The 26,929-nt window shown below is 32.7% G+C and overlaps 1 protein-coding gene across 1 annotated transcript in view; it reads right to left on the bottom strand.

The window, feature by feature from the left end:
- The window catches only part of CDH9 (cadherin 9), a 176,728-nt gene that overhangs the window by 61,035 nt on the left and 88,764 nt on the right, over positions 1-26,929 (bottom strand). The window lies entirely within an intron of this gene.

The raw sequence follows: 26,929 nt of genomic DNA, 5'->3' as shown, positions 1-26,929 counted from the left end.
GCAAATTGACTCTTACCATGTATCCATGAACATTAGTGCAGATTGGTGATTAGGTCTTTGTCACTCTTTATAAAATGATACATTATTTCAATGGACATTGTGAAGTTACTCCCAGAGATTAGGTAACTCAGTGAATGTTAAATGAATCACAAAATAAGAATATGGAAAAATGTACCTTTAACTTGAACTTAAAGATTATTAGAAAGAAATGGCACTGATTAAAAGTTTGCAAATCATTCTGAATAAATACTACTATGATTTTAGAAAAGAATCCATCTCACTAAATTGAAGGCTTTTTACCAAATTATATTCAAGGTTCATGGAAGCACTAATATTATAGTTTTCCATTAAAAGGAAAAGAAAAAGTATGAGTGCTCATGCTAAGTGCAATCAAGAAATTGTGAATAGTACTTCCATAAACTTTATAATAGAGCTGTCGTTGTGTTCTGCTTTATTGTTTTGTTCAAGGAAATATTCTCTTCATAAAACTTATGTTCAATATAGAACAAGCCTTTATGATGATTCATACACACACACACACACACACACACACACACACATACACACACACCTATTTTAGAAAGTGGAGATTGAGAAATATTTTTTAATTTTATATTTCACTGCAGAAAGACTAGACTAGACTTCCAAGAGCATCACAAGGAGACCGTTGTTCCTACTCCCTAGGAATTTGGTCTACTGAGTTATGGCCTATCCTTTCTCAATGAATGCACAGGAATCAAAGTCATAAAATATATAAAACTATAAATGATGGTTATTTTTCTCCATTGATCTTTTTCTCTTCCCAGAAAAATGGTGTGTTGATTGAATAAAATAATTTTGCCTTCATGAATCAAATAGATGTTCTCAATACCATTATATTTAAGTCGTGTAATTATTTTGTAAAATACAAGGATACATCTTCTGATCCAGCAAAATTCCAGTCTCTTATTCCCTTGCTAAAAATTTCCAGCTAATAACTAATTCTTGTTGGTCTCCCAGTGATTTTCCTGGGTCAGACAATGAAGAGATTAATCAATGACTAGAGACTATTATAATATCTTTTACCGATGATATTCCTTTTTAACTGAACAGTTGCAAATCTATCTTAAAAAGAATGGAATCTCTTGTAATTAAAACATCCAGGATACATTGACTTTTAACTAGTTTTCCTTTTACGTCATTAAAATAGTTTTCCTATTGCATCATTAAAATAAAATATCTCTCTTTTGCAGTTGGTGATACCCTTGTGTGCTTTATGAACAGGAAACAGTAATTGAACAGCTAGAAACTGAACCCACTATTTTAGCCTAATTATGTGAACACTTCTGGGCTTGTCCCAAGAAATGTGGACTTCATAGTAATAGAATGAGCCAGAGGACTAGATTATTTGGTTCATTTTCTCTCATGTTCTATGTAGAGCTGATTCAAAAGCATTGGAACAGCAGTAACAGTAACGCCAAAATTAAAGATTTTAAATCAACTCTATGACCATGTAAAATACAGCAAAACATTTTATATTTCCATAAGCATTTAATATGTTAAATAACCATGTAAATCTTTTTGGTGGGTTTAAACCTATATACTGTACTATACTATTATAATATTATATACCATTTTTGCCAACTGAATTTAGTGCTATGTATGTTCCGATCAACCTATCTCCTCTTCAGAACTAGGGCACTTTCCCCAGGTCACTGATGAAATTCTCTTGTTACTGCAGCTCAGTGAAAGGGAACCACCTCACCCAAGTTAAACTCTTTCCCTGAAGCTCCCCACATCCAATGCTTGATGCACAGTACAAAGTCCCAGGTCCCTTGTCTCAGTGTTGGGTAGCTCTGAGAGCAATTCCAGATCTAGAACTCTTCACGGGATTGGCTTTTGCCCTATGTCCCAGTTCAACTTCTCTTTCCAGTCTTGAGTCTTTACTTCTTGTGGCTCTGGTTCAGAGTGTTTCCTGCTACAGCTTCATACCAAGCTCTCAGGATCTGCTGTGGTAGGAAACAGTCTAATATGCGATCCGTATTCAGATGATCTTCTAAACACACATCACCTGATTTCTCCCAATTATCCACCCAAAAAACAAAATATTTAATTTCTGTGAAGGTACCACTTATTTTTCCTTTTCTTTTGTCGTACAATAAATGAAAGAGCCTCTACTAACTTTCTCCACTTACTCTACTGACATTCCCAGGACAGTTCTTCACAATTTGGCTTCTACCCACAAAATTGGAATGTTCTTTTACAGTTAACAAACCCAGTATTTCTCTTAGCCCAATTACATAAATACATTACTGTGACATCATTTACCATGTAATTATTGCAAATTATCCTTGTTTGAGCTTTGCAATGTTGAATTTTTCTAATTCTCCCAGAGCTTGTCTCTATCTGTGGTTTTCTGACTCTTTCTGGAATGACTACTAGCCCTCGGGCTGGAACGTATGCATTCCTTAGTTTCTGTCCTGGAGTCGTCTTCTGTTGTTTTATGTTCTTTTCTCTGGTCTTCTTTCCCTGTATGTATTGCCCCAGTAATTTAATTACCATCAGTATCAGCAAACCCCATACTTACCTGTAAGTTTCTCTAAAGGAGTAGCCTTGCTCATAAGATTCGAGACCAAGTTCTGTTTGAAATTAAAACTGTATCTATCCAAATTTAAATGTATTATAAATTCAAATCCTTAAGAAAGTTATTTAATTACTTTAATTATAAGTTTCCTCAGAAAGAGTACTTATGAATGCAATTACAGTTCTACATCTGTTCTAATGTTCATTTGTTTAGTATCAAAATATATTCCAGGCACGGTTTTAGGCACTGTGAATACAACAACAAACACAAGTGAAAATGCCTGCTAACTGGAGCATACATTCTACTAGGGGGAAATAGTGAGAGGTATTCACATCCTATTTTAAGTGACATCTATACGTATAAAAGTCTGTTTTGTGGCACCTGGGTGGCTCAGTTGGTTGAGCGTCAGACTTCAGCTCAGGTCATGATCTCAATGTTCCCAAATTGGAGCCCCCATCGGACTCTGTGCCACCAGCTCAGAGCCTGGATCCTGCTTCAGATTCTGTCTCCCTTTCTCTCTGCCCCTCCCCCACTTGCCCTATCTCTGTCTCTCAAAAATGAATAGACATTAAAAATTTTTTTTAAATAAAACTTTGGTTTTTATTTCTTATGGTCTTTATTTTACTTTTCATTAGATAAAATTATAGATCCAATGTGAACCATCAGCTTATGCAATACAGTATCTGTAAGAGATAAAAATAACATTAATTTAATGGATTTACATTTTAGTAGAATGCCAGGCATTCAAACAATGGAAATACAAAATGATATTATTAGAGTATATATAGAAGTATGTTCAGGAAAGAGAAGAAACCTGGGGATATTTGAGAGAATGTTTTCTGGAATTGATGGTATAAGAGATGACTTTTGATAGATGAATAGATATATATCCCAAAGAGGTGGATGGTCTGAACACAGTAACCATTTCAGGATAGTCAGGGTTCTAACTTTTGGCAGGAGTAGTGCCTAGAATTTAGAGAGTGATGGGGCCAAGTCTGGACAGATTTTCATGTCACATGAATTAGATAGAAGTGTTAAGTATATAAACCAAATTAAATAGAATGATCCCATCTGTCCTCCCCTCACTGACCAGAAACACAGTCTATATATATCAGATATATAAGTATGCAACTATTAACTGATGTTTTTTTAATCCTCCTTAAACCTAAAATCTCTCCCTTTTTTGTTTTTTTACTAATTTATCTTAGAGAGCTTCTCATATCATTTTATATAGTTTCATGTACTCATTTTCCACAGCGAAAGAATTGTTTATTCTTATTTAAGTAATCTTCAATGAATAGATATTTAGTTTGGATCCTTTGTTGTTGTCATTGGTTATTATATCAAGTGCTATAATGAATAGTCTTGTCCATATGTCTTCATATATTTCTAAGAATATATCTACCGGACAAATTTCTAGTGGGGGAATTGCTGCGTCAACTATTAACTATTATCTTATTTTTTTGGTAGTTTTGGATACTTATAGCTAAAAGGAACTTCAAAAATCCCTTGCCAAATATCAAGCTTTTTCACTTTTACTAGGCTCATTGAAGAAGAATTGCATTTCACTATTGTTTTGATATTATTTTTGTTTTTGTGGCTAGAGAATCTGTTCTAATGTTAATTGGCCAGAGAAGGGTTTTCAGAATGATAATCATTTCAAAAAATAGCTTTTTCTTTTGTATGTATGTTCTTACTCCTGTTGCCATTGGATTGTGTGGTTCTTGTAAACATTCACTGTAATCTGAAATATCCTAGCATAGAGCCTCAAACTAGCAGATGCCAGTATATAGTTGTAGAGTTTAAATAGATGGTTTGATGCTTTAAAGATTCAAAATTTCCTTTGCTTGGTATCTACACTTATCATTTCTATTAATTCTCTTTTCCTTGTTTTTTTTTTTTCTGACAGCAAGAACCCTAGACTTTTATTTTTCTTAGTCTGCTGATTTCACTGGTAGATTGAAAAATAAATTACATATATACATATATATTTATACACCTTTTTCAAAGTAAGTCTGATGAGTTTCAAAATTTCTTCAAAACAAAATATAGTAGTAAATTTTGAATTCTGATAATTCAAGAGATGTCAGGTTTTTGTTTCTATGGAAATGTCACAAAACTAAGTAGTCATTGTCTTTTTTCTTGATAACACATACAATTTAAATTAAAGCTATTGACCTTAAATTACAGGTTTTACTAATCAATTAAACGTTTTCCAATAGCTTAGTGAAGAAATGATTATGAAGCTCACTGTTTTTACAGCAAAAAATAATCCTTATCAATTTATTCATGTTTTTTCTAACAACTCATGTAACCTGTAATGAGAAATAAACCTCATTAAATTAATATATACATACACATGATATATATGGTCTGTATTCATGTAAATGTTTTTCACAATATTTCATTGCTTTCATATTTATGATCAACCTTTGTTCTTCAAGGCACATCACATTTACCAGGCTTATTAATCTAAAGTAAACATAGAAATAACTAAATCATTGCAACTCCAAAGAAGTATGATAGAATAATTGAGTACATCATGAAGTTTTTGCATTAGTAATCAGAACCTTCATTTCTCTGCCTTCACTGATTTTTCTTTCCATATATTTACATAGACTAGACCTTATTTATTTGAGAAAAACCTCATTTTGCAAATTTGACCTTGTCTTCTATACCTGTATACATGTAAGTAAGATGATTTTTTCTCATAAATGTTGCAGGTCCTACAGCGATTCAAATGTCTAGTGTAAATATAATAAATATGGTCCTGAGATTTTTACATATAATTCAAATTGAATACCAACATAAACTTTCATTTCCTTTAAATTTTCTGATCCATAGCGGGGAAAAGAATGTTAGCAGTAAAAACCTCAGAAACGCTTCCGACATAGAAGAGGCCATTCTTATCACAATTCACACATTTCAGCTACCTTTTATTCTATGAAGTTCCTTTTGACATAAATGCAAACTCTGCTTCTTTTCAGCTTTATGCAAAGCTAAAATGGGAGCCTCTATTTCTAGCCTTGACCAGAAAGTCAGAAAAGAGAATGTGTACTGTATGATTCCAGCATTATTCACCATGAAAATGGTCAAGATGAAGCACTTATTACCAGGAGTGAAATGACATGAGAGAAAATTAGGATTCACTCATTGGTCATATTATATCTCATAGAATACAAATGAAGGTTATTGCCTTGAACACATCATTTTCAAGAGGCAATTATTATACTCTGGGGAGTGCTAACTACAGCAATGTATTATCACTCCCACTATTTCATTCCAACTTTAGAGAAGTACCTGTTCAGTAGGAACAACTTTAAATGGTATTATCCATTGTGCCTTCAATGCACAAAATTTATTAAATGTAAGACCTGCAAGTCAAAAAGAAAAGAATTTAGAATGAATCATTTTCATGCAAGTGATTATTTGTACATGTTGCCAGAATCGACTACATGGCTGAAAAGCACTTGACAACAGGATTTTCCTTAGGATATTTACTCCAGAAATTTAGTCTCTTTACAGAGAAAGCTGTTCTTATTTCTCTAACAAATGTGTGTGTGTGTGTGTGTGTGTGTGTGTGTGTGTGTGTGCATGTGTGCGTGTGCATGCAAGCACTGAGCTGGGACATTGGAATGTAAAGGGATTAAGTAATTTTTCTTTTCACAGCCTGCACAAAAATCACTCACAACATATGCAGGCACACACACCCATGCTCACCATGCGTGTGCACACATACACGTATACAGATACAGCTGTGTGATAGGAAGATACAAAGATACTATAAAACATAGTGTTACAGGACAGGGAAAATAGCAACCACTGGCTGGCAGGTGGATAAACAGCTCTCAAGAATGATATCAAATGTAGACCTTTTAAATTTGAACAGGATTTAATATGCAATGAATAAAATGGAAGGTATAAATAAACAATGGAGATTTCAGGATTAAATGGAAATTAAGTATGGGGTGATTGTCCCAAGAAGAATAGCGAATGCCCTATTCTTAAAGGTTTTAAAATAACAGTAGTCTGAACATATTTGAGCATTTTCCCTAGGTAAGAACAATTAAAGATGTTCAAAGAGGATAAGATAATTTAGAAAAAGTACTCTCACAGAGTATATAAAGGCAATTTGAAAGACAAAACAAAAATCAGAGGGAATAGGGCCAGTTAAAGATTTAATATAAGAAAGCTGACAAGAGACACCGATAAACTACTTGTGGCAGAAACAAGTATGTCACCACACTTATGAGTCTGGAAGGTAAATTAATGGAACCAGATCAATCACAGAAGAGGAATAAACTCATGCATTCGTTTTTCTTGAACCTATTTTGTATATTAGATGCTTTTCTGTGGCCATGTCACACTAAATATTAAAAGCGTCTTTATCACAACTCACAGCATATGGTCAAACATTTTAAAATGTCTTTTGGTTTTGCATTTAGTTGCAGGTGGAGGGCAGGAAGGAACTAAGGAGTGATAATGATGAGGTTTAATTTTAGGATTGCTAACTGCAGCAAAGGAATAGTACCTTATATTTTTACACAACTTTGAAATGATACCTGATCATGATTTGGGCTTTAAATTGATTGTTGAATGTGTTCTATATATGACCCCTATACTATATGGCTTCAGTTAATGGCTTAAGAATTTGGAAAACCTAAGCAACCATGGTCTGTAACCTATAAAATGTTTGCTAAGTATCTGCATAAATATATCATTTGCTTTTGTTCTTTACCTTGCGATCACTTTTATGGCAACTATTCTTTTACTGAAAAAAGCTCCTTGAAGATTAGCAGTGCAAGCCACATTAACTATTGATATCCAGTAAAGACTGAATTTAAATTGATCACAAGCATGAATATTATCTATCAATTTCAACTTCTTCATAACTGAAGTTTTTCAAGTGATTCTAACAAGAAGTTTCACCAATTTGAGTGTCTGTCTCTCTACTTAGGGAATGTCTGTTAATGAATTATTCTTTGAATTAATTTTCTTTCTTTTTATATTGTGATCTCATTTTTAACATAATGTTATTCATGTTAAGGTCCAAAATACTGCATTTTTATAATTTAAAATTGAAAAATCAACAAAATAATATCTAATGTTTATAGTATTTAATATGACTCAATTTTACCTAATTATCTTACCCAATATATTTTAAAACTTAATTTATTCTCTCTTCTGGTTCATTTTCTTAAAATCGTGTCTTCATGGTAAGGCCATATGTAGTGAGCAAAATGATGATTTTTGTACTTTTAAAGACAAATAAGTAAATAAGCATGATATATAATTTTCCCCTTTGCAAACTCCTCTAAAACAGTTCAGTGGGTTTGGAAAATATCTGCTTGCTTAGTTTAACTGTGCCTTGTCCTTAATGAGTGCAGTGATAACAACAATGATAATAATATCACTGTCCCATGCTTAAAAAACTGGATTAAAACCAACATTGATTTGAGTGCTAATATGTTCCAGGCACTAAAGTAGAATAAAAAAAATCTATATTTTCAAAGAATAACCAAGTCTGAAAAGATATAATGGAAGTATTTTTATAAAATACGGTAAAACATAATGGTGATGTTGGTTTTTATTTTACATAATTCTGTTATATATAAAGTAGTATGAAAGATTAGATAGTTCAAGAGGTGAAGGCTAGTTAGTGACACCTGACTTCTTGCCCCCACACTCTTACTGAGGTATTGATGGAATGAGTGGAGGTGTTGGAAATTGCCCTGGAAAGAAGGGGCACTAATCATCAATCCCACAGCGCATTCGAGATGTGGCGATGAGAAGAGCAGAGTATAACTCTAAAATAGACTTGCTGGTCCAGACAAGAAATGAATAGCAAATGTTTACAAATGGCCACTGCAGATGTTCATTGGAAGGTCTGAGTTTTTTGCCAGGAAGGAAACAGTGAAGCACCATGTTTCTTAACATGCTAGAGAACCCCCAAAGTACCAACAACTTATCCTTCAGAGTGACATATCACAGTAAGGAATCGACTCACACTATTACCTATGATAAAAAACACTCTGAAAGTTCTAACTAATATGATAAAACAAGAAACAAATAGTAAGTATATCTTATTTTTATTAGGCACATTGGACAAATACTTAAATCTTAACAATATCACAAGCCTTAGTGGCCCATGAACCCTACATTCACATTATGAAGTGTTTCTCAAAAGCAATCTTGGTATTTAGCTGCACTGGACAAATATACCCGCTGGGAACAATTATAAAATATGATCAAAACAAATAGATATGCAGGCAGACAGACAAAACTGATGACGAATCAAAAGAGGAAGTGCTGCAAAGTATATTCCTTTGAGTTATACCTTTTGTGGCCTATGCTATTACCAGCCTTTTCCCCTGAAGGTACTTTCCAGTTAGGGAGTTAGTGATGATATGTTTAGAGCCCAAACAGAGAGAAGCAGTGTTATTTGGCTGAGAAGACAGTGGTAAGAGTTTGGGTTTGCCAGAGTGGCTAGAAATTGTACAGCACAATCTTAGGGAGGATCACAGAGAGTAGAGCCCCCCTGTCTCTGCTAACATCTCCAAATTGAGGTCTAAGCTTCATGTACTCGAGATCTGAAATACACAGGGATATCAATAGGATGGCATTTAATCTTTAGATTATTTTTGAGTCTTCTATCATCTAAGCATATTGTATTTTTCCAGATATGTGCCCTTCAATGTTGCTCGCATTTATAGCATTTATAGTTTATCCTGAATCTGTGAGAGTTTCAGTTTGTTCATACCATCACCTCCCCTTGGGATTTTCTTTTTACTTTTAGTCATTCTGTTGTTTAAGTGGTTTAAATCTGCATTTCCTAATAACTTGAACACCTTATCATATGTATCTTATTGGCCACTTGGGTATCATCTTTTGTGAAATAACTGTTCAATCATTTTGCCTGTTCATCATTTTCTTCTTCATTTAGATACTTCTGTAGGTATATGATATTTGTCATATCTATTATGACATGTACTGTATGAATTAAAATTGCTTTTATGGGGCACCTGGGTGGTTCAGTTAGTAAGCATTCGACTTTGGCTCAGGTCATGATCTCGCAGTATGTGAGTTCCAGCCCCATGTCGGGCTCTGTGCTGACAGCTCAGAGCCTGAAGCCTGCATCAGATTCTGTCTCCCTCTCTCTCTCTCTCCTGCCCCTCCCCCACTCATGCTCTGTCTCTGTTTCTCAAAAATAAATGTTAAAAAAATGTTAAAAAAATAAATGTTAAAATTGCCTTTATCAATTTGTAGACACCTTACCAATTTATACTTCAAAATGAATATTTCAGAACAAGAAAATTGTCTAATATAATCATGATAATAATTATAAAATTAAACAAATTTAATAGTATAATTATATTTAACGTTAAAACAAAAGTCCCTCTTCAAATATAGCAATTGTTCTAATAAAGAATTTATGATAATATGCCACAAAATCCAGGATTCAATCCAGAGTCACACATTTCCTAAAATAGGTATGTCATTTTAGTCTCTTAAATCCAAAACAGTTCCTGAGACTAGTGGAATTTGACAAACTAATTTTTAAAAGTTTATGAAAATGCAGAAGACCTCAGAAGCCACAGTGGTTTTAAAGAAGAGGAATACAGTTGGGGGACTTAAATGGCTATATTAAAAACTAAGACAATAATGCTTCGACAAGAATTTGGTATAAACATAAGGACAAACGAAAAGATTAGCAAACACATGTACACCTAAACAGCCACATGAATTATGCAAAAAGTGGCCATTGGAATTAGATGCAGAAATGATCTTTACAAAAAAATTAATACTAGAAAAAATCTAGGCCTATATTCACTCCTTGATCTCTACTTTACATGTGGCCCATAATGAATTTCAGTTGGCTTATAAACCTAAACTTGGTACAGAAAACAATGAAGTATCCAGAAAAAAAGCAAAAGATATTACCCTAATGATAATTCAATCATAGGACACAAAAATTAATAGCCTCAAAGGAAGAGATTGGTATACTGAACCGAACTAAAAGTAAGAAACTTTCTTCATTAAAATACACTATGATGGTAATGAAGAAGTGAGCTGAAATTAGGAGAAAATAATTTCAATATCTCTCAAAAAATGACTAGTATGTATAAAAACCTTTATGACATGGCAAGGTAAAGTTACATAGCATTAGTAATATATATGGAGTAACATATATGGAACTAAAAGCATTAGTAAATACATGGAGTAAATGGAACAGTCACAAATTCCTGGAGGGAGTGTAACGTTGGTACAATTTCTTTGAAAATGCTTTATGAGTATCTAATAAAGACAAATCTATGCCCACTCGATGATTCAGCAATCCTACTCTTAAAATATACCCAAAGGAAATAAATCCACATGTGACAATAAAATGTGTAAGATTCTTCATAGTACATTTTATATATAATAACGTCCAGTTAGAAGTGCATCAATCATTTATCAACAGAATAAATTGTGGCATACTTAAGCAATGGCATACTGTGTAGCCATTAAAAGAATTAATTCTACATATAATGTCATGGATGAAGTTATCCTGTATAAAATTGAAATACAGAATCCAGACATACTGTGTAATCCCATGTATATAAAATTCAACTACTTGCAAACTTATCAATAGGGATTGGGGTCAGCAAAGCGGTAACCTATGGGAGGTCATTGATTAGGAAAGGCTAAATGAGAGGGTGTCTTCTTGGATGCCAAACATTTTTTATATTGTGATCTTGGTCATATTAACATAGGCAAATAGAAATATAAAATCTCGTTGAGCCGTACAGTTAAGATGTGCATACATCAGTTTGCACATGTACATCTTAGACAAACCAAGTTGGCAACACATACCCATACAAATACAGGCATTCTTTAAAATGTTTTTCTGTTGTTTCAGAATCATTTATGTTTACAGTCACTATTTTGTGACTTGTAATGGGGTTTTTCATAATACTATTTTTATTTGACACAATGTTACAGAGCAATTGAAAACTATTTCTGGAAAATCATTCTGGGACATCAAACTATGTTCACACTTTAATCTTAGGTACACAGCCCAGGTGCCTATGTGGCTCAGTTGGTTAAGCCTCCAACTTTTGATTTTGGCTCAGGTCATGATCTCACAGTTCGTGAGATTGAGTCCCACATTGGGCTCCATGCTGACAGCGTAGATCCTGCTTGGGATTCTCTCTCTCATCTGTCTCTGCCTCTCTCTCTCTCTCTCTCTCTCTTTCTCTCAAAAAAAAAAAATATATATATATATATAAAATCTTAGGTACATAGGCAGAACACCATTTCTAATTTTCAGATATTTACTATATACAAATTTTATGACAAAAAAGAATACCAAAAAAATTATCTCATTATAACCATAATTATCAGTGAGTTTGGGGGTTATATTTTCTTCTTTGCTTTGTTCATCATTTATAAATTTTCCACTCTCAGTGTACATTTATCCTCTCCTTGCACACTTTAAGAGGAGGAGTGTTATCATTTCACAAAGGAGACCAATTTATTAATGGTCTAGTTTTAAAATTATTTACAATTTTCTAATGGCACTTTTACACTCTCATCCCAAATCGTCACATTTTATATTACTGCCTTTGACTTAGAACTTAAAGAGTACCAGAGGACACAGAGATAACGGCTAAATGATCCAAGGCAAAGAGAGTAACATTAGCAGGCAAAAGTTGAGGGGCAAATATGTAACACCAATTTCCTGGCATCTCTAAGAGTTATTTTTAAATTTGTGTTTATGCCTCACTGACTTTCTTTCAATTCCTCTAAAGCTTCTAAGAAATGGTCAAAAATAATGTCTATGAAATTAATTCTAAATGTTATTAATTCTCATAGTCAAAGAGTCACTCTAGCACTGTTGTTTTGAACTTACTGGCACTCTGAATGTCACAGTTTCAGTATATTAAAAAAATATTGAAGTATGGTTGACATACAATGTCATATTAGTTCAGGTATATGACATGGTGATTTGGCAACTCTGTACACTACTCAATAGTCACCGTAAGTCAACATACAACATTATTATAATATTATTGACTGTATTCCTATGCTGTACCTTTCACCTCCATGGCTCACCTATTTCATTTTATAACTAGAAAACTGTACCTCTTAATCTCCTTCAACTATTTTGCCCATTCCTTCCCATCTCCCTTCTGTATTAAGAGCCTGCTCATTTGTTTTGTTTTTTTACATTTCACATGTAGGTGAATTCATATGGTATTTGTCTTTCTCTGATTTATTTCACTTCACATAATACCATCTAGGTCTATCCATGTTGCTGCAAATGGCGAGATTTCATTCTTTTTATGGTTGAATAATATTCCATTATATATGTAGACTACATCTTCTCTATCCATTCATCTATCAATGGCTACTTTTAGAACTAATAAATGAATTCAGTAAAGTTGCAGGATACAAAATTAACATACAGAAATCTGTTGCATTTAAATACACTGATAACAAAGTGTCAGAGAGAGGAATTTCAAAAAATGATCCCATTTAAAACTGCACCAAAAAGAATAAAATACCTAAGAATAAATTTAACCAAGGAAGTGAAAAACCTATATTCTGAAAACTAAGACACTGATGAAAGAAATTGAACATGGCACAAATACGATATACCATGCTCATGAATTAGAAGAATGAATGTCATTAAAATGTCCATACTACCCAAAGCAATCTACAGATTCAATGCAATCCCTCTCAAAATACCAATATCATTTTTCACAAAACTAGAATAAATAATCCTAAAATTTGTATGGAACCACCAAAGACTTCAAATAGCCAAAGCAGTCTTGAGAAAGGACAAGGCTGGAGGTATCACAATCCCAGATTTCAAGATATACTAAAAAGCTATAGTAATCACAACAGTATGGTACAGGCACAAAAGCAGGCATATAGGTCAGTAGAACAGGATAGACAGCCCAGAAATAAATCCATGCTTAAATGGTCAACTAATCTATGACAAGAGACAAAAATAATACAATGGGAAAAAAGAAAAGTCTTTTCAATAAATGGTGTCGGGAAAACTGAAAAGCTACATGCAAAAGAATGAAAGGGGGCACTTTCTTACACCATACACAAAAATAAACTCGAATTGATTAAAGACCTAAATGTGAGACCTGAAACCATAAACAGCACGGGCCAGTAAATACTTGACCTTTGGCCTTAGCAATATATTTATGTATATTTCTCTTTAGGCAAGGGAAACAAAAGCAAAAATAAACTATTGGGAATACACCAAAAAAATAAATAGGTAAGTACGTAAGTAAGTAAGTAAGTAACTTTTTTGACTAAAGCATTTTTTGTGTATTCCTCCCATAAGCACTAACCAGACAAGGCACTTTGTGGAATAGGGGCTAGGCAATGTCTAAGGGCATGTCTACGCTTCTCATCTCTGTCCCTATCTTTCGTCTCTTGGTCAAAGATTTTAACTTTCAATTTAATCTTCCAATTTATCACCAACAAAGCAAGTTCTTTGCTAATATTAGCCTAATAGAACTAGGAAGAAGAAAAATGAAATTTTTCTAGTACCTCAGGTTTATATAATTTGAAGATACTGAAGTTTCCTGACTTACTTTAGAGGAGTTATTATGAGAATTTATGGGAAATAGTAGTGACATAACTTTGTATTTATGATATTTTATATTTCATTGTATTCCTAATATCCATTTTATAATAAATGTTCACCATTGTTTTGTTCACATTAATTTTGAAGTAAAATATACATATTCATTTATGTGAAAAACACTTGCTAAATTTAGCTCATTGTAAATTAGAAATTAAACTTATAAAAAATGTATTTAATGACAAATTTTGGGAAAATGGAATATACTTTATGATTTTTGTTGTATATTATAAAACTGATTTCATAACATGTTTAAACAAATACTTATTTGTCTGTGGTTTGACCAAGACACTTATTTTTTCATATACACATAAAAAATGACTTCACTTACTTGAAGTGAAGATTTTTTTTGACAGTTTAAGACATGCTTTATTGAGGTAAGCATAGAAAAGTCAATAAAACTTTTTATTCAGAGATTCGTAAATGTAAAGCTTTTGTCAGTAACCTAGTATTTTGGGCCTTTAAAGATATTGAATGTTGCATTTTTATTGATTATTATTAAAGTGAAATATACTACAGCAACTACAAAGAATGATTTTCTAAGCAAGTAAGAACTTAAAAACGTGTTGCAAGTAAGAACTTAAAAATGTGTTTTTAAAACATACATTAACATAATTACTGGAAATATTGTTTTTTTTCCCTAAAAGTTTATTATCCTTTAATTTATTAAATATAGTGACTGAATTTCAACAGTGATTGACAGATGAAGAAACAACACACCCAGGGGCACCTGGGTGGCTCAGTCAGTTAAGTGTCCAACTTCGGCTCAGGTCATGATTTCGTGGTTTCTGAGTTTGAGCCCAGTGGCAGGCTCTGTGCTGACAGCTCAGAGCCTGGAACCTGCTTCAGATTCTGTGTCTCCTCCTCTCTCTGCCCCTCCTCTGCTCATGCTCTTCTCTCTCTGTTTCTCAATAATAAATACATGTTAAATGTTTTTTAAAAAGAAAAATGAAAAGAAAAGAAAGAGAAGAGAAAAGAAAAGAAGAGAAAAGAAAAGAAAAGAGAAGAAAAGAAACAACACACCCAGAAAAAGTGGTGGATATAAAGAACAGTGGTGGATATAAAGACTTCTGCCTTGTCACTGCCATTATTCCTGTATAGTGTTAGGACTTACTATTACCTAATGACTTAATATTATCTAATGACTTAATGTTCTCTTCAAGAAATTTGCTTCATTCTTAACATATTGACAATACTATTCCAATTAACAATCTTAAAATAGTTATTTACAGCAGAAAATTAAAATTTATTATGTGATATTCTTAGGGCCTTTTATAGGAATGCCCAGCCCCTTCTTCAGTTCCTTCTACTGTGGAAAAGAAAAATTATTCAAGAAAAGAAAATGAAATAAAATAGTTTTTTCCTTTTTAAAATGTTTATTTATTTTGAGTGAGGGAGAGAGAGAGAGAGAGTGAAGCAGAGGCAGAAAGAGAGAGAATCCTAAGCAGGCTGCATGCTATCGTCACAGAACCCAATGCATACTCGATCTCACAAACCATGTTATCATGACCTAAGCCGAAATCAAAAGTTGTACACTTAACTGACTGAGCTACCCAAGTGCCCTAGAATAAAATAATTTTTAATCTATATGCTCTGAATTATATTTTCATCACTGACTTTGTCTCATAGGGCTTCATTTTATACATACATTCAATCATAAGACATTTATTTAAAGGAAACACAAGTTTTAAGAAGGGAATAATACATAGAAGTTGATTTTAGTCATGGAACATAATTTGTGTGGGAACAACACTCTTCTTGAAATAATTAACTGTTTACAAATTAGTTAAAAAACAACAAAAAACCCAAAAAACTAAAAATACAAAACACTTTATAAAGGTAGTAGATAAGAACCAGGAGCAAAAATTCAGAGGCTTACTAGCAAATAGGGAATAAAGTGATTTCCACATTAACCCCTTTTTTTCTTGCAAGTATACCACATTTCATATGTCATGAAGAAGACAGGGTTCAAGCAGAAATCAGCAGTCTTTATGATGAGGCATCGGAGGTCAGGATTCAGGGACATCATAATGGCTAAAAATTGAGAGAAGAAATCCAGGAATAGAGGAAGCCACAGAAGAGAGAGCCCTAAACCTTGAATATACATTGCATGTAACATGTAGCTGACTTCTAAACTGACCATGTACAGACTAAGACTCCAAGGAATCCAGAGAAAAGGAACAGTCTGAAGATTAACTAAGCAGAGAGGTTAGCCATTCCAGCTACTAGGAATGAAGAGTTTAAGATTAAAGCTCCTTGTAGGTAAATGTGTTTGGTGAACACTTTGAGATTTCCAGTAAAACAGCAGAAAAGTGATAACTTAGGAGCCAGGAAGATATGCTAGGATTTAGGGTTATACCACAGGGCTAAGGGAATAAACAAAATAGTCTTCCTTGAAAATCCTAAAAGCCTACATACAATCAAAGTAGAATCCCATAATTTCACTTACTTCTGGGACAAAAGTCAACAATCTTCAGAGGAAGAAAACAAAATCCAGAATCTCCACAATATGTTACCCTTAATACCCAGTATGTAATCTAAATTTTGTAGAGACTTAACAAGCAGAAAAATACAGCAAAACAGAATAGTCAATAGAAATAGATGAAAATAAGACTCAGGTGTTAAATTTAACAGGCAAAGACTTTAAATATAGCTATCATAAGTATATTAAAGAATGTTTATGGCATACTAAAATAATGGACATAATATATTAGGGATTTCATAAATTACATGCAAAATCAAACAGAAAAGAAAACCTAGAACTGGAAATTATAGCTTCTGTAATAAAAATGTGCAATGGTGGTGTGGACACAGAAACAAAATAAACAATATATTTGATGACACCAAAAATAAATGATCTATATTAAAGCACCAATATAAAAATATATTGACACAGATATAAAAATATAGAACACAGTCTCAATGATGTATGGGACAATGTACAATGCTCTAATATACTTGTATTTGGAGTTCTCCTCCTCCAAAGAAGAGAGAGCAGGCCATAAAAATACAAATAAACATACAATTTAAAAATTGGATGAAAACGGACACACTGGTCTAAGAAGGCCAGTGAGTCCCAAACAGGTTAAACAAAACACATCTAGGTATCAAAGTACAACCCCTGTTGAAACAGACAGTCAGAGGGCTGAGGACACAGACCTTTAAAAGCAACCAGAGACAAATACACATGACATACATGCATTACTACCAAAAGTAATGAAATCCACAATGCAATGTAGCAAAAATTTTAAGTACAAAAAGAAAAAAAAAACAGGTAAATCTATATTTCTACATTCAATTAAAATATTTTTCTTTTTAGGGGTGCCTGGGTAGCTCAGTTGGTTAAGTGTCCTACCTTTGATTTCAGCTCAGGTCATGATCTCAAGGTTCATGGGATCAAGCCCCATGTTGGACTCCTTGCTGATAGTAAGGAGCCTGCTTGGGATTCTCTCTTCCTCTCTCTCTCCCCCTCCCCTGCTTGCCCTCTCTTTTTCTCTCTCTCTCAAAATAAATAAACTTAAAAAAATAAAAAGTAAAACAAGTATTTTTTTTTCTTTTTCTTGTTTGTTTCACGTTTTTTTTTTTAATTCTACTTATTTAACATCTAGTGTAATATTGGTTTCAGGAGAATTTAGTGACTCATCACTCACATATAATACCCAGTGCTGATCACAAGTGCCTTCCTTAATAGCTATCACCCATGTCGCCCACCTCCCCTTGAGCAACCCTCAGTTTGTTATCTATAGTTAAAAGTCTCTTATAGTTTGTTTCCCTCTCTTTTTTTCTCTTCCCCTATGTTCATCTGTTTTCTTTCTTGGATTCCACATATGACTGAAATCATATGGTATTGGTCTTTCCCTGACTGACTTGTTTCACTTAGTACAATATACTCTAGATCCATCCATGCTGTTGCAAATGGCAAGATTTCATTCTTTTTGATGGCTGAATAATATTCCATTGTATATATCTACCACATCTTCTTTATCCATTCATCACTTGTGAAATAATGATATTTTCAGATTAAAAAAAAACAAAAAATTTGTTTCCATCAGATACAAACTACAATTAATGTTAAAGGAAATCTTCAGGTTGAAAGAAAATGATAGTACACAGAAATTCAGATCAATATGAAAGAATAAAAAGCACTGACTGGAAATGGTAACTACATAAGTAAATATAACACAACATAATGTAACATAATGTAACCTAAGATTGTTTTTTTTTTTAATTTTTAATAAATAATGGAATGCTTAAATAATAAAGTATTAGCAACACAGGGTGCAATTTATAATATATACAGAGAGAAAATATCTGACAAATATAGACTAAAACCCTACAGAGGAAATAAAATCATACTGTTGTAAGATGATTGCATTGCATGCTAAAAATATATAATATTTATTTGATTTATATTATAGTAGGTTAAGGAGACCAAATTTAGACATTTAAGAAAACACTCAGTTGACCCAAAATATGGTAGGAAAGCAAAAACCAAGGTAGAAAGAATAAATGGAACAAATGAAAACAAGAAAATGATACACTTAGATCCAATTATGTCAATGATTACATTGTTTATGAGTGGACTTAACACTAATTAAATGTTAAGGATTGTCAGATTGGATAGAAAAGCACAAACCACTTCTGAGATGTTTACAAGAGCTGTTTTTTATATTAAATTGTACAGAAGGGCTGAAAGCAAAATGATGTAAGTGATCAACCATACAAATATTATCATAAATGAATTGGTGTGGCAAGTTTGTACCAGGCAAAGTAAACTTCAAGCAAGTAGTATTATGAAAGATGCAGGGTGATATTTCATAATAATAGAGCATCAATTAATCAGAAACCTAAGAGATAATTGGCCATGCATCTGATAATTGCATAAAAACAAATAATATTTGACAGAGGTAAAGAGAGAAATTAAAATATTGAACTTTTTAATATTCTTCTCACAGTAAGAATTGGAATAAGGAGACACAAAACTTTTAACCATAGAGAACTGAATAATACTATCATCAAGCTTATATAAGATTGCAAAATACTGTACCCAGTAGGTATGCAATAATTCCTTTTAAATATAGAAGACACATTTACGAAAATAGTTTTTAAATTGCATTTTTAAAAACCATTAATATGCAATAGCGATGTATCCTATTGTATTTGTAGAGTAAGATCAATAGAACATAACTGTGGGGCAATGTTTTAATTTTTCAAGAAAAGCTTTTGTTATAGTAACCATTAAAGGAGCTGAAACTTTCACAAAATGGCCACATACAAATATATCCCTTCCCATTGTAGGAAAAAGAAAGGCCTTTTTCCTCTTAGATTTGCCAATACATTTATTTACTGATCTTGAACTCACTTTTGTGTTTCTGTCTGTTAGCGTATAGTTCTGAGTATGATGATTTATTGTAATAGCATCCCTAAAACATTCTGGCTGTGAAACAGGATACTTACTGAGGGAGTTCCACTAAATGTATATTCAGTGGCATATCTAGAGTGGCCTCATTTACTTTATGAAGTCAGTGCAAAAAAGGCTGAACATCTTTTAGGATATTGTCCTAATTCCTTTTCCATGAACAATACCACAATAGCTATAAGACTATTAGTATGAGTCATTAGAATTTACTGTGGACACATTACAAAAAGTTTGCACAAGCAAAGTTTGAATATTTTGTTAAAATCTGGTAAAAAAAATAGTCTACGTTCATGGGAATAGGGAAATATGGCAGTCCTAAATTAACAAAGAAACAAACATGCATACGTTATTAACTTGGAGGGTGATTCTAGTGCTAAATTAGGCTAGGTAGAATTTAGCTATTAGGAATTCAGTCTAGTAGATAAGGAAAAAAGTATTTTCCATCATCTAAATTGAAACTTCTATCAGGTATTTCTCCAACAGGCCAGCAATAATAGCATTTTGCTTATTATAGATAGAGACTATTTTATTTACAACAAATTATTTCTATCTATTTCTAAGATAGAGACCAGTACATCTTATTTACTCTTAGTTTAGGATTCAGTCTTGGTGTCCTGCATTGTAGGTGTTCAGTTTCTAAAACTAATTGAATAATAATACACAGGGTTAAGATCCACATTAACATAGTCATAACTTTACAAATAAATATCTTTATTTGTAAAATAACTTTGTTATTCTTTTTATTTGTAAAATAAATTTGTAAAAAAACTTTACAAATAAACACACTAATGCCTTACGTTGGCATATTTTTGGAAGATAAGCATCATAAATTTTCTGAAATGCAACTGACTAATGCATACCCAGAGCTTTAAAATCCATTCATATCTATTACTCTTGGAATTCTACTTTCAGTAATAAAGTAATCTAGTAAGTGTAATTTAAAATACACTCAAAGTTATTAGCTACCAAATTTTCATCACAGAAATGTGTGTGTGTGTGTGTGTGTAATACCAGTCTAAATAGAAATTTCAGAAAACACATAAATTTAATTTAAAAATTATATGTATGATATTATATGGCAAATACTGAAATTTTAACAATGTGCAGAAACACAGAATTAACTGAGAAAGACAAATTAAAATATATGTAAGTAATATGAAATCAACAGTGCTAAAATATATAACTGGAAATAAGCAGAAATATGTAAACTTTTAACCTTATCTTCATAGTGTGATTATAGTTATCTTTGAGATTTTTTACATTAACTTTTAATTTTATGGACCTAGTTTTTTGTAAGGAACACTAATAACTTTTATTAAAATAATAATGCTTATTATTAAATGATGCTTGTGCTTAAATATTTTTTCACAGTCCTCCCTCTAGACCTTCCTAGAGTTTCTACTACTTCTTAAGTTTCTTTGTTTTGTTTGTTTGTTTTTTAAACACTGATGAATATGTAAGCGTGGATCTTTTGCAAGTTTGGCAATAGAGGAAGAGACTGTTAAAATATTAGAAATATTTCACAAGCACTGAAGTTGGTGGAAGATGTCAGGGAAAATCACACATATATTTGGTAATCGTACTAATAAACATTTCTACCATACTCTAATATTTTAAATGGTTTAACGGTTACTATATTCCAGGGGGAAAAAAAGTTTAGTTAAATTTTAAATGTAAATTTTTCTAGAAGTAGTTATGTTTCCTTAATCAGTCAGAATTTGTTTCATCTTATCTTTTAATTCTTAATGCCTGTTTGAATTACCTGTATTCAGGGCAGAGAAATTGTTGGAATGCAAATGATTCTAAAGTGTGTGCTGTTTTGGCATAGAGCAAAATGAGAGGGTTGCAGCTGCAATTAGGGGCTTCAAGGATAATGGAAATACAGGAAAGGAACTGACTTTTTGCAAAATGTGCCAGGAAAAATGAGATATATTTATTTTAAACCTTCTCTGCTGTTTCTATGTTTCAAAGTGCCAGTCTCTCAGGATCCAGAGTAATAAGTGCTTAATAAAGATAGCAACTGAATATTAATTTTGAGTAAATAAATATATTTTGTCAAACATTTGGGGGAAGAAAAAAATGAAATCAAACACAGATTGAAAGCCCAAAGGCCACAGATTCTAGATGGTAAAATATTAGACCAGAATAATTTAAATTATGCCTTGAATAAGATTTTGATAGGCGGTTAAATTTTGATGGGAAATTCTAGCCAAGAAGAATGGGGATGGGCTTTATATAAGAGGATGCCGTTGAGATAGGACTTAAAGCAAGGAGAAGAGATGAAATTATGAAAAAGCAGGTTAGATACTCCCTGTAAAAGTGCCTGTGACCATGATAAAATAGAAGTGAAGCCTATGGAAGAGGAAAGGTTTCACTTTGTCTAGAACTAAAGCCATATTATACTGTTGTGGGAACATAGAATACGGGCTGGAATGTACAATGATATCGAATACTTTGAATCTACTTAAGTCAATTTGTCTATAGATATTTTGTCCAAGAGGTTGGTATCATTCAAGAAACAGTGTGTAATGGGTTTTTAAGAATTAAAAAAAAAAATAATGAAGTCAAGTAAAAAGTCATTAGGTGTGCTAATGCAGTGGTTCGGGGAAGTGATAATGCAGTGCAAGCGATGAGGGGCTTGACAGTAAGAATTAAATACTAGCATTCTAGTACAAAGGCAGAGTTTTAGAGATCTCAGTGTGAAATAAGCCATTGTAGACTTTCCAGAGAACCTAGCCTTAATGCTTAATATTTTTCTCATGTGTTTTCAGTTTTAAACAACTAACCTATAAAGAGAATTTTGGGATACAATGTGCCCATAAATCTGAAACAGCTGCTACATGTACTGCACCATAGTAAAGCTTTACAAAGATAATTTATTTAGATGCTGAAAAACACTATAATACACTATAAAAATTTATCAAACATCCTTCAGGAACTTTGAGACTTTATTTCTGTTTCTGTACACATCAAAGTGCCATTTTCTGAAAGCCTAAGAGAAAATTGCCTATCCAAGTACATTATTTTATGTATGCTTTGGGGGGATATCAATATTTAGTGCATATGTCAATATCTGTAAGTGTAAAGGAGAGTCATCCCACAGTTTCATTACTCAATCTGATATAAACCACACTCCCATCCATTTTCCAGTTGGTACCTGTGTTTTCCACTGTTTTAGTAAGAAGTAAATTGTATCCAGTTGTAACCAAGAGCTTGATAAATGTTAAAATCCCATTCCAATTTGAGATTCTGATTATACTCATGGTAATTTTGGCTATGGTATAGTAAAAGGTTTTGAATTAAAACATAAAAACATATAGAGCTAACTCGGTAAAAATATGTTGTATTTAAATGGTGACTGGTTATAGGCATTTCCATAGCACAATATTGATTGCTGTGAGCAAAGCAAATGCTTTGAATTAAAGTGTAATGGTCGGTTAAGCTGATATTTCAATTATTTTATAAATACCAGTGCTTTCTTTCAGAAGGAATAAACACTATACTTTTAAGTTTGGTATCTCTCCAAGTAATAAATGTGTTTTAATCAGATGTTAATTATAAATTCTCAATAATAGGCATGTGATCTATTAATTATTAATTCATGACAACTAGGGATTCCTCAGGATCTCGACCTATTGTGTAAGAAAGCAAGTGCATATGAAGTTTCTCTAACAGAGTTGTAGGAGCCTTTGCTATACTTCTTGTTAAATTTATTTAAATTCTTCTCTTGAGCAGTATTACTCTTTTGCTTAAGTAATTCAGCCACATGCTTCTATTCAAATTATGGGGAAGCTACATGGCGATTGTCATAACTTTGTAATCCTCTTAAGTAAGAACCAAAAATTTCCCTCATTACAGAAAACAGAATTAATATATCTCTGATAGCATCCATCAAAAATGAGCAACCAAACTTCAGACTGAATTATTGTGGAAAACGAAAATTACTCTTAATTTTATTTTTATTTTTCATTTCTTTAAAAATTTTAAATCCAGTATAGTTAACATACAAAAACTACTCTTAATTTTAACATTCCTCACTTTTCTGTCCTGTCTTGCAAAAAATACGAAATGACATACAGAAATATCCCCTTATTTTTCCTTTTAAAAATATCATTGTGATTCATTTTTTTTGCTCCTCCAGTCCATCCTAACAATGAAAGCAAACCAAGCATCCCAGACTTGTGCTCTACCAATAATGAACTAGTACAAAAGCTTTCAACAGGGTTCAGCTTCCATGCTGTATATAAAACAACTCAGCATGGAATTCTGAGCCTTTGACAGTAGTAGTCTAACTTCATCCTGTTAAGCTATTCTGTGTGTGTGTGTGTGTGTGTGTGTGTGTGTGTGTGTGTGTGTGCGTGTGTGCATGTGCACACAAGCGTTTCACATGCATATCATGCCATGTGCAATCCCACCTCCTTGGATTTATCCACATGCAAATTTTGTTAAATTTTTACTATCCCTTCTTGTACACAAATGCAGTCCCATCCGCAATCCTAGAAAACATCAGAATTTTAAAGTTAAAGAGATCTTAATAACAATTTAACCTAACAAGAATTTGAGGTTTGGAAAGTTTAGTTAATTTCTAAATTGTATGCGATTACTAAATTGCAAAACCAGGACTGACCCTTGTAAGTTGCATGTTTATGTGCATGTACATTTTGTTACATTTTACTGCTACTATTTTCTTACTTGTTTTAAAACTTCTTCATTTAAATTCAGGATCAAACCCTAAATTTTTCATCCAAGGATTATATATCCTTCCAACTTTATACAATTTTATGTCACCTATAAATTACAATAGGCCTTAATATTGTCTGCAATGCCAAGCCTCTGCAAAACTAGGAAAAAATACGAAAATTTCTTTGCATTAGAGGCTACATTATTCTTTTTGAATCACGGTACACGGTAAATATGGTAGGCCTTTACATCACATGGAGGTTGCCACGGTAGTGGATCCCAGAAGACTAGGCAAACAGAGCAATGTGGTCAAAAAGACCATCTGTTTGGTGTTCATGTGTTTGACCAAGTTGAGTCCTAAATGAAGGACTCAAGTTTGACCAAGTAGAGTCCTAGCTAGGCTCTGCATATGCAAATGAATAATAATGTTGAAAGCCAAGAGAACAGGTTAGGAGTTCACAGACCCTTAAGAAGTTAATGAAAGTAAACAGTAGTTGGAAGCCTACTTTTATAGTGAACTCCATATATGGTGCATGGCATATCTAAGAAAAGGCCCTATTTCAAAACAGAGAAATCATTTTTTTTCGAAAAAGTAATGAGTGTTTTATTTTGTTGAAGCTTCTCTTTTGTATATATATTGCTTTCCAAATATAATATAAAAATAGTTGACATAACCTTTTGGTTTGATTATCTTCATTTGACAAAAATTCTTATTATTATAATCGGTTTTCTACCTTTGGCTCATAATCTGGTTGTCAAGGATAAATAGCCAGTAAAAAATTGAATACCTTAACTTGTGTATGGCTTAAAAAAAACAGGTTATTGTCCAAAGACAAGTGATCAAATATTTTATGAAAACTAATTAAATAAAACTATGCACACATTTTAGTAACTATTTTTGACAGATTACAGAACTAATTAAAAAAAAGCAGGATGGTACAAAAAGTTCTAAACCATAGTGCATATTTTAAAATGTCGGTGCAGTAATGGTGTCTGTTAATCAATGCACACATAATTTTTAGAAGGAAGCATCTTTGTTTACAGCTAAAAATAAATGCTTGTAGTGGAGCCTTGATTGCCTTACGATTGAGCAGCTCTTTTTATCTGTAGCTATTCTTCTGCATCTGTGAATCTCCAAGGATGAAACCCTCTATGTAAGACCTTGCAAACTGAATGTGCCCTTTATACACTGCCTTAGAAAAAGAATCATAAGGCAATTTCAAGTCCTTAGACACAAACATTTGTCAGTTGAACTTGAAATATCCTGATGTTAGTTATTAACTATGGTGTGAGAAGTGATGTTAAATGAGGGATGCTGGGGGATGCCCTATGACTAACCTGAGGAGAAATAAGAGGGAAAAAAAAAAAGAATCAGCAAGTGAACTATATGGGGCAAAATGAGTGTGACCTATGGAACCAGGGGAGGAGGTATCAAAAGAAGAGGAAATAATAGGCTTCTGATAAAAGAAGCTGCAGTTGAAAAAATACACTGCCACACGCACACACACACACACACACACACACACACACTGAAAAATTAGATCAAGATTTTGGCAATTTCACAGAATAAATGTGTTTCTAGTTTAAAAGCAATATAGGCATGACTTTTGTGATATCAGATGCTTTTTATGTTTTTATTTTTGGCCCATTCTATCTCATCTGCCTCGTGTTGCTAGTAACTCAAAAAATACTGTGACCATCACAGTCATTTCTAGTATCATGTGCAAAGAATCAAGAAAAAAAAGTATGTGATTTATGAGCAATATTAGTATTCATCATTGTTTATTTTGTTTTATTTTTAGAATTTGAACATATCTCAGCATTAGGCACATATCTGGAATAATCCAATAAACAAAGGATTTGTCTTGCATGTAGAATGGTATGAATGAGACTGGTAGATATTAGATAAATAGAAAATTCTGGATGTTGGAACGATCATGTCATCTATTTTGAGGAAGACAGAAAAGAGGAAGAGAAAGTTTACGAGTCTATTTTCTCAAAGTTGAATACAAGAAGGAGAGTTACGTATTCTCTATCGCGGTTTGTTCCAGACTGCTAATGAGCCACTATTGCTGTTAGGATGGTTTTAACCTTCCCGAAGGTACTGCCTTCTTTCTACTTCTGTTTTCTTTCTCCTTCTCCTTGAGCCCTTTGGTCTGGATTACAGGCGAGAAGTCGTTCAGTTTGACTGATATTAAGAAACAGACTACTGAGAGAGAAGTATTTATACTTATTTACTTCTCATACACAGCAGACTATTCTTAATTATGATAAATTGTTTATTAGTAGTCACCAATATAGTTTAGTAATTTTTGGTATACTATAATTGCATTTTGTTTTGCCTCACATAGCACACTAAGTTATTCTTTATCCGATGCTTTAAATTAAATTTCAAAGAACGTTTTTAAAACATTTTAGATGCACATCCATAAACATATAAATATAAATCATATATTGCTGACTAATAATGCTATGGACACTGACCCACATTTAGCTACCTGAGTAAATCACATTACCCATACTACCCTACTGAAAACATTTGCAATATTATGCCTTCTGCATATCATAATTAGTCAAATATTGTAAAATAATCATTAATAATATGGGAAGTTGCTGTAAA

The sequence above is a fragment of the Panthera tigris genome, chromosome A1 (genome assembly GCF_018350195.1).
Source record: "Panthera tigris isolate Pti1 chromosome A1, P.tigris_Pti1_mat1.1, whole genome shotgun sequence".
Classification (NCBI taxonomy): domain Eukaryota; kingdom Metazoa; phylum Chordata; class Mammalia; order Carnivora; family Felidae; genus Panthera; species Panthera tigris.
Note: the sequence above shows the minus strand (reverse complement) of the source record. Positions and strands in the feature narration are given on the sequence as shown.